Here is a 9,443-nt window from a genome sequence, read left to right as displayed (position 1 = left end):
GAATATAATATTTGAAGGTGACTGTCAAGTATTAATCCGATGTTTATTTGGAGATCAAGTTGATTTTAGTATTGTTACGATCCGTAGCGATATTAAAAAATGGAGTAGTCACCTAGACAAGGTTCATTTCCGGTTTACAACAAGAGAAACTAATAAAGTTGCTCATGTCTTTGCGAAGCCAAGCAATTCCAATAGTCTATTTACTTGTTCTTCTATTTATGCTCCACATTGGTTATCCATGGTTTGTAATGATTACATTCACATTCATTAATAAAGTTACATTTGTCGGAAAAAAAATTCTCCCTTGATGTTTTAGAGTCTTTCTTTTGTGTCAAATTATTTGACGTTTCCAAACTTTTATGTATATTATAGTAATTTTTGACATTATTTACCGGACTTTATTCTATTATGCCCTAAAAACTCTATGGTTTATTCTAATATATTCCACTCTTAATAAATAATTTCTTTTCATTTATTTTAAAATCGAAAACGTGGCTAAGTACAGAAAAGCCCTTATTGAATTTACTTATCTACAGATCCAACCTAAACTAACCCACCCGATCCATGCCCAATCGGATCAAACCCGAATTTCCCTTAACCCTAGCACGTGTTTCTCTTCCTCATTCTCAATCTCTCAAAAAAAAAAAATCTACCAGGATTCTCTGTAAATAGCATATTCACTCTGTTTCCCCTCACCTTTCCGTTGTTCCCTTCTCAGTCTCCAGAGTTCGCCGGTGACAGAGTGCTCACCAAGTTCTGGGAACTGACTCACTTCTCTTTCGTCGGTACCGCTGCAGCTTATGGTTTGTTTAGCCGTAGGAGTGTTGAATCATCAGTTAATTCAAGGATGAGCTGTGTAGATGAGTCTTCATTGTCTTATGTATGTAGCTCTGTTTTTGACGAGGATTCTTGTAATTTTAGGAGTGATGAGAGTCATTTGATTCAGGTGAATGCCCGAACTTCCGTGTATCTCTAGTGAATGAGAGAAAATCTGTCGCTGAATCAAGTGCAAGCTTGGAACTCATTTTCAAGGGAGATCTAAGGTGCGGTTGCTCGACCAGCTTATGGTATTGATGGCCATGTCGTGCACCAACCATTACGCTTTTCCGGTTAGGAGTTTAAGGTCCGGTTTGTGAGATAAGATAGCTCTTGAGCACAGCTCTTGAGCACAGCTCTTGAGCACAGCTCTTGAGCACAGCTCTTGTGATGAAGCTGTAAATGAGAAACCTGGAGAATCTTCATCCCTCATCTTGTCGCTTTTATGATTTGCACTTTCATCCCAATAGTTGCAAATCTACTGAAATTTTGATTTGATGCTTGTGTTTTTCTCTTTTGGAGCAAGTTGAGTAGACTTACATCATGGTGAAACCAGACGGCATACAACGAGGTCTTGTAAGCTGTTTTGTTTTCTTTTGTTTCCCGCTTTTGATTTTTTTGATCTAAAGTCCAAACCTTTGAATTCTACAGAGCTTTTAATGTGATTGCATTAGCTATCTTTCTTTGGTTAAACTATTTATTGTTTCCTTTGGTGTAATCCTATAGGTTGGAGAAATCATCTCTCGTTTTAAGAAGAAGGGCTTTAAACTTATTGGACTTGAGATGTTTCAGTGTCTCAAAGAATTGGCTGAGGTAATCATTCATAACATCACTAGTTTGACTATATTAACATGTTCCTCGGCTTCTTTCTTTTGTTGTTATGATCAGTTTTGTCTAGGTTCTTTACAAGCTTAATAATAAGTTCTTCATAACCAATGGCTTCTCTTCTTATACACAGGAATTTTTGCTTGCTTGATGGGTATATGAACATAGTAATGACGCAGACAGAGCAGTATATGAACGGACAACTTAAAATTAATATTGATGTTATATCAATTAGATACAGTATGATGTTTTGTATAAAATTATGTTCTTGAGAAAATTTATGAATGATTTTATTTTGTTGTAGTGTTTGGATGGTTTGATGTTTTAAGACAATAATTAAAATTATTAAAATAATAAAACTAACAAATTAACATATTTGATATGTATACTAGGTCTTGCCTTGTTTCTTTTGTTTGTTTTTAAGTAGATAAAATTTGGATGCTGACCTAAAAAAAGAATAAATTTTGGAATACTAGATCTGTTAAGCAACTAAGACACAAAAAAATTCTTAAAAACATGTGAAACATATTTAACATATATTTAAAGCGTGTGAAATATAGTTAACACATGTTTGAAAAATTTGGTGCTTGGATATTTTTGAAATGCATATTTTATTAAATTTTTATTAAATGTCTTAACATAAAATACATGGCTTACAAATGTTTAAAAATTTTGAACTACTAAGCTTATTAGGTATTATTAAGACAAATAAAACCTCTAAAACGTGTAAAACATATTTAGCACATATCTAACACATGCCTGAAAGGGATAAACAATATTAGTTTAAGAAAAATAACTTATATAAATAATTTATTTTCATTTATTTTAAAAATTAATTGATAATTAAATATTATTTAAATAAATAATCCTTAAACATATTTTCATATTTTTTATAGCGATGTACCTAAAATTTTCATTTTCAGCAATTTAAGTCTTTAAACATTTTGAAAAAGAAAAAAAAAAACATGTCTAAAACGTGACAAAAAACTATCAAGTGGAAAAAATATGTTTAAAACGTGACAAATTAACCATATTTTATGTCTAACACATGTTTGGATATTTACACTTAGTAGTTCTCAAGTTTGTAGTAATATTTCCTTCTTCATAGTAATACTTTTGCAAAATTCAACATTTATTAGTAATACCACATCAAAAATTCAAATTTATAAGTAATACCAATGTATTTAGACATTTTTAGGTTGTGTATAACACAATGACAGAAACAAATTTCAGAAAATATATATTTTGTGTTATTCACTTCATTATGGCATTACCAGACATTAGTCATAGAAGTATAAGGAGGTTTTCTATGAAAATGAGAAGTTCTCAATCAACTTAACAAATCAAACATATTTTATGTCTAATTTGCTAATTAAACACATATATGTACATATAAATACAAAATATATGAGATACATCTGCTAACAATAAATAATAAGACGAAAATTAAGTTTCTTAAAACATGCATAACATATGATAGTTTAAAGTAGTTCAAGGTAGTTCAAAGTAGATCTACGTCAGTAAGAAGAGAATCTCGAGCTTCTCCTTTCTCTTTATCGTATATTTATTTACTCTCTTATATCAGAGCTTCACTTGATAATCTTAACTGATTTTTACTGCTGACTATGTCCTCTGGTTTTGAAACATCTTTGTTATTAACAAGTGTTCTAACAATTTAAAAAATATTAAAGATTTCATGACTAATTTGATATCTAAACACATATATAGAAATATAATTTCAAATATATAAATTATATCTGCTAGAAATATATAATAAACCAAAAGTATAAGATTCTTACAAATATGCATATTACATAGTAATTCAAAGTAGTCTAAAGTAATTAGTCCAAAGTAGTTCTAGTAGTCCTAATAGTCCACAATACAATATTAAATCTTTAAATCTATATGAAAAACTATATGAAATATACTATTAAATCTTCAAATTTATATAAAATATTACATATCCTTCATTTCATGAAGAATATAATTTTGATATTTTTTACAAAGATTAAATTATTTTTATATAAGCAACATTTTAATAAATATTGAAATATTTTATATAACCAAAATTTTAAAATATTTTATAAAAACATTTTCTTAAATATTTTATAAAATTAGTTTTTATATAAACAATTTTTTTATTGGATATTATTTGATAAATATATTATAAAATTCTTTGATATTATTTGATAAATATTTATAAAATTATTTTAATAAATGTTTTATAAAATCATTTGATATTTTTTACGAATATTGAAAATTTTAATATAACCAAAATTTTAATAAATTTTTTATTAAATTATTTTTTATTTTTTTTAATTAATTTTTGATTAAAATATTATTGAAATACATATTTTATTAAATTTGCTTTCACATGTTTTTAAAATAATTTATATAAATATTTTTCAAATTAATTGTTGATTAAAATAAAAAATATCTTATTTTAAATTTGATCACTTTTATATAAAAAAAGATAAATTTTAGGTTAGAAAATTTAGTTTATGTATGTATTTTATTAAATTTATTTTCGAAATTAATTGTTGATTAAAATAATTTGGAGATAATTTATTTTGTTATTTTACTCTTGTAAAAATATTATGTTAAGATAAAGATAAATTGTTTTTGTTTCTTTAGTTTTTATTTATTATCATTAATAACTAAAACACAAATTTGAAAAAAAAAAGAAAAAAATCTGGTGGACAAGAAAATAGGATAGGACCCACTCGAGTAAAAGTAAAATATAAAAGGAAAATAAAAAATAGTGGTGAGACCCAAAGTATTTGGAAAAAAAACTATAGATAAAAATGGAGTCTGCGGACTGTCTTCATAAAAAAAATTGATAGTGGAGTCCCGCAAACTGTTTTAGTAACATAAAAAAAGAAAGAGAAAGTAGGGTCCGCAAATTTAATGGAAACTAATATAAAAAGAAAGGGTAAGAGGTGAGAGAAAAAATAATGGGGTAGTTAGAAAAATGATGGGGTGGTAAGAATAACATTTTTCCAATTGGGGCATATAAGAATACTTTCCTTATTTACCATTACGCTAATGGTTATGATCGAGAGTATTTTCATATTAAAACAATGATAAATAAGGATAGAACAGACAATATAATAACTTCCTTAATTTGTGTGCAATCTTCTAAAACGTCAACTAAATAAAAACAGAGGGAATGCTAGATTTGCTTGACCTACTTATCTACTGCTAGACTCACACTTGTTCCATTCGAAGTCATAATAGACTAATATAATTAAATATCAGCGACATGCATATAGAATCGAGAAAAAAACATGAAGCATGACTAACTCTTGAATAATGAATCCCAAGAAGAAGCGCAAACTTCCCTTTAGGGGTTCGTCGAAGATGTCCCGCTTCGCGGGTGTTGGTAAAGGCTCCTCCTTGCCAAAATCGAGCAATGATACTCCCACTTTCGCCGGTGCCTCAAGCGCCGTTGCTGTAATTGCCACTTCTGAGGCAGATGGGACCCCTCCTTGCTTGGTGGATAGCGCGAAGGTGGAGTCAGTCCGTTCTCTCCCGGCCGATTGGAAGCCCGATTCGGCTGTTTTCCCCTCTACTGATGGAAAGGTGTGTAGTGTTCCAGAGACGCCGTCTCATGTAGCGGTGGAGTTCATACTGTCAAAGAAAGGTGAAACCTTTAAGAGGTCGGAGTCCTTCAGAGATGGTGCTAGCAGTGTTCAGTCCTCTCCTTATACCGGAGCGGCTGCAGAGGAGATCATTACTCCGGTTTCTGTGGGTCTGCAGACACGAGTACGGAGAAGGCACCCTCATTACCCCCAACGGGCAAGAGCTATGCTAATCTGATAAAGGCTTCAGCAGAACTCGAGGAGATTGGCACCCCCACAGAACACGTTTCAGGAGTGCCTTTTGTTTTTATTCATGATGACAACATTGCTGCAGCGAAAGAAGAGTTTAAAGATCTCATTTTGCGAGATTTCAAGGGGATGTTCCATCGATGGGAAGGATCATTGGAGTTGTTAACACTATCTGGGCTAATCCCGGTCCCAAAATCTTTGTTCATAAGATAGGTCTCAGTGGTTTCTTACTCAAAGTCACGAATCCCAGAACAAGGGAGAGGATTTTAGATTGTACCTGTTGGAAATTGCAGGCTATCCTAGGTTTGTGGCTCCTTGGTCCCCTGAGCTAGATCCAGAAGTGGCCCCTCTTACAATGGCAGTGGTTCCAGTGGAGTTGAGTAAAGTTCCATACCTGCTTTTCAACAAGGAGAGTTTGAGCAGGTTAGCTACGGCAGTGGGCAAGCCAGTGTCCTTAGCTCGGGAAACAGAGAGGAAGGAGAACTTCCATGTTGCAAAGATGTATGTGAGGATAGATCTGACAAGGAAGCTCCCTGAGAAAATTATATCAGGCTTCTCAAGTGGAAGAGAAGTGGAGATATCTGTTACTTACCCCTGGCTACCGGTGAAGTGTGAGTTGTGTTCAAGATATGGACACGCTGCTGACAGGTGCCGCTCAGGAGGGATGGATTCAGGTAGTCAAGAGGCAAGGGCTAGGAGTGTCTCGGTTGATAAGTCTCGAGGCAGACCTCATAATAGGCACCGTTCCCGTCAGAGCCGTTCAACGCTTGTTACTGAGCAGTCCAATCCCTCTGTGGGAGGTATCGAGCCTAGTACAACCCAGGATGAGACCCCGAAGGCTGCAGAGCCGAAACAAGAGGTCCAGAAAGCGGCGCCGTCTGTTGTTCAAAGAACTCTCCCTAATAGGAATCGTTCGAGGGCTCGAAGTAGGTCTCGTTCTACAGCAAGAGTGCACACTAGAGCCGTAAGTTCCCCTCCGGAGGTCAGTAAAAGCAGTGCTCTAGCTGTGGTAAGGAAACAAGAAGTTCAAGTTCAGTCTCAGTTGGAGGAAGGAGAGATTGGAGAAGATGACAGTCTAGTAAAGAACATGAGTAGTAATGCGAGTAAGGAGATCATAGTGGAGCATGACGAAGAGGATGAAGTCTGGTTCACTAAACACTCTAAAAAGTATAGACGTGCACTGCGTCAGCAGGAGAGTTGGAAAGCGTCGGGAGCAGCTGGTTTCCCCCCAAAATCAGCTAAGTTTCTCATGCGAGTTAACACCTCGGGTGGGAAAATTGGGTGTTAATCTGGTCCCCCTTTTTAAATCTGTATATATGAAGATTTTTAGTTGGAATATTAGAAGAATAAATGGCCTTGGCCGTCAGAGAGTACTTCGTAGTTGGTTGCAAAGTCTGGGGACTTCAGTTGGAGCTCTCTTGGAAACTCATGTACATGAAGAAATTTTTTTTAGTGTTTTAGGAGCAGTGGCTCCAGGTTGGAGGTATGATAACAATTACTTGGAAGCATCAAGAGGCAGAATCTGGTTGTTGTGGAGAGAGTCAGTATCAATGGTGGTTTATCTGAAGACGAATCAACTTATTCTATGTGGGGTACTTGACCCGGCTTCAGGTACTGAGTTTACAGTGGCCTTTGTGTATGCTCACAACACAGAAGTTGAGAGGAGGAATCTGTGGAGAGATCTTGTCACAATCACGAGTTCTTCTCTAGTGGCAGCGTCTCCTTTAGTGATAATGGAGGATTTTAATCAACTTTTAACGGCTGCTGAACATTTCTCATTGCAACCGTATGAGTTACCTGTTAGAGGGATGGATGAATTTCAGAGTTGTTTGGAAGACAGTCAGTTATCAGATATGGAGATGAGGGGTACTTTCTTCACTTGGTCCAATAAAAGACCAGAGGATCCGATCCTCAGGAAGCTAGACAGAGCGCTCTGTAATGAAAGGTGGAGAGAAAGATTCCCAGAAGCAGTAAGTATCTTTGAAGCACCGGGTGATTCGGATCATTCACCGATAGTGGTTACCTTCTCGTCGGTTTCTCAGACTAGGAAGTGTAGCTTCAAGTATTTCTCCTTCTTATCTTCTCATCCAAATTTCCTGACTGAGATTTTGAAGAGTTGGGAGGAAGAAATCCCGGTGGGATCAAGCTTTGCTCCTTGGGTCAGAGACTTAAGAAAGCCAAAGCCACTTGCAGGAGACTGAATAGAGAAGGTTTTGGAAATATTCAGAAAAGAGCCAAGGAGGCTCTGAGTAAGTTGCGGGAGATTCAGCTACAGCTTCTATCAGCCCCTACAGACACGCTGTTTCGTCAAGAATTTGTGGCCCGTAAGAATTGGCAGTTCTTTGAAGCAGCTCAGGAAGTTTTCTTCAGTAGGAAGGCCAGAATCAGATGGCTGGATTGTGGAGATGCAAATACAAAGTTCTTCTACAAAGCTGTTTTGGCCCATCAATTAAGAAATGCAATTACTTATTTGATGGATGCAGGGGGGAATCGGATTTTTAACATGTCTCAGATCAAGAATATGGTAGTGGCTTACTTTCAGAATCTCTTGGGTTCAGAAGACGAGTCGCTTCAGGACATCTCAGTTGAAGAGTTAAGAGGTTTGTTGTCGTACAGATGCATTCCGGAGGTGGCTGAGAAGCTAGTGTCAATTCCTTCCAATGAAGAAATACAGTCTGTACTGTTTGCCATGCCAAAGAATAAAGCGCCAGGCCCAGATGGTTATTCAGTGGAGTTTTTCTTGGAAGCTTGGGGAATAGTTGGGAAGGATACGATTGGAGCAGTGAAGGAGTTCTTCATGGCAGGCCGAATGCTGAGACAGTTTAACTCCACTACTATATTGCTTATACCGAAGGTCGTTGGAGCTGAGCAATTATCCCAATTCAGGCCGATATCTCTGTGTTCTACTGTCTACAAAGTAATGGCCAGAGTGCTAAAGAAGAAGTTGAAGTTATGCGTCTCAGATATAGTTCAACGCAATCAAGTGGGGTTCGTCCAAGACAGACTGCTCTGCGAGAATGTGTTGTTAGCCTCGGAGCTGGTGAAAGACTTCAATGATCAAGGTCCAACGACTAGAGGGTGCCATAAAATTGATATTTCAAAGGCCTATGACAATCTTAGCTGGGAGTTTCTTCTTAAAGTTCTGTCTGCGATTGATTTGCCTGAAAGATTTATTGGGTGGATTAAGGAGTGTGTTACTACCCCCTCCTACAGCATAGCGTTGAATGGTGAGCTTCAAGGTTTTTTCCCGGGGAAGAAGGGCCTTAGGCAAGGTGACCCCATCTCATCCTTACTATTTGTGATCGCCATGGATATACTTTTCAAAATGCTCGATAAGGGCGCAATAGAAGGGAGATTCGGTATCCACCCCGAATGTGAAGCTCCACTGATCACCCATCTGAGCTTCGCGGACGACATGTTGATCTTCTTTGATGGTACTGTGGACTCATTGACAGGGATTCTGCAAATTTTAGAGGAGTTCAGACAAATCTCAGGTTTGAAAATCAACAGATTGAAATCAGAGCTGTTGCTTGATGGGGGTAGCATTAGTAGATGTCGTGATTTGGCTGCAGCGATGGGGATTGCTCAAGGAGCTCTCCCACTGCGTTACTTGGGAGTTCTGTTATCTCCAAAGAAAATGACACACTCAGACTTCCAGCCTCTTCTGGATAAAATTGCGGCTCGCTTCTCTTCTTGGACAGTCAAGCATTTGTCCTTCGCTGGTAGGTTTCAGTTAATCCAGGCAGTGATTTACTCCACTATTTCCTTCTGGGCATCTATGTTTATCATCCCTTCGGAATGTGTGGCTATATTAGAGCGAATGTGTGGGGCTTTTCTTTGAAATGACGCTCCAAATTCAGCTAGAGGAGCTAAGATCTCATGGGACTCTGTTTGTACTCCAAAAGAAGCTGGTGGTCTAGGCTTAAAGCACTTAGCAGATTGGAACAGAGTACTTGGGTTGAAACTGATCTG

At 36.3% G+C, this 9,443-nt stretch overlaps 2 long non-coding RNA genes across 4 annotated transcripts; one reads left to right on the top strand and one right to left on the bottom strand.

Annotated features, from left to right (window-relative positions):
* The first annotated feature begins 374 nt into the window (after positions 1-374).
* Positions 375-2,016, top strand: LOC106412437. 3 transcript variants are annotated; one of them, XR_007322380.1, is made up of 4 exons: positions 375-880; positions 947-1,387; positions 1,543-1,629; positions 1,775-2,016. It is a non-coding gene; the product is annotated as an uncharacterized LOC106412437 (long non-coding RNA). The 3 variants fall into 3 exon arrangements; XR_001282594.3 differs by lacking the exon at positions 375-880 and having other exon boundaries at positions 945-1,387; XR_001282596.3 differs by lacking the exon at positions 375-880 and having other exon boundaries at positions 945-1,392.
* LOC125585461 lies at positions 877-1,165 on the bottom strand. Its single transcript, XR_007322381.1, has 2 exons — positions 1,059-1,165; positions 877-1,020 (listed from the first exon to the last, which is right to left on the bottom strand). It is a non-coding gene; the product is annotated as an uncharacterized LOC125585461 (long non-coding RNA).
* Positions 2,017-9,443: the final 7,427 nt, after the last annotated feature.

Source organism: Brassica napus, chromosome C4 (genome assembly GCF_020379485.1).
Source record: "Brassica napus cultivar Da-Ae chromosome C4, Da-Ae, whole genome shotgun sequence".
Taxonomy (NCBI): domain Eukaryota; kingdom Viridiplantae; phylum Streptophyta; class Magnoliopsida; order Brassicales; family Brassicaceae; genus Brassica; species Brassica napus.
The sequence above is the reverse complement of the archived record's forward strand: the minus strand, read 5'-3'. Positions and strand labels throughout refer to the sequence as shown.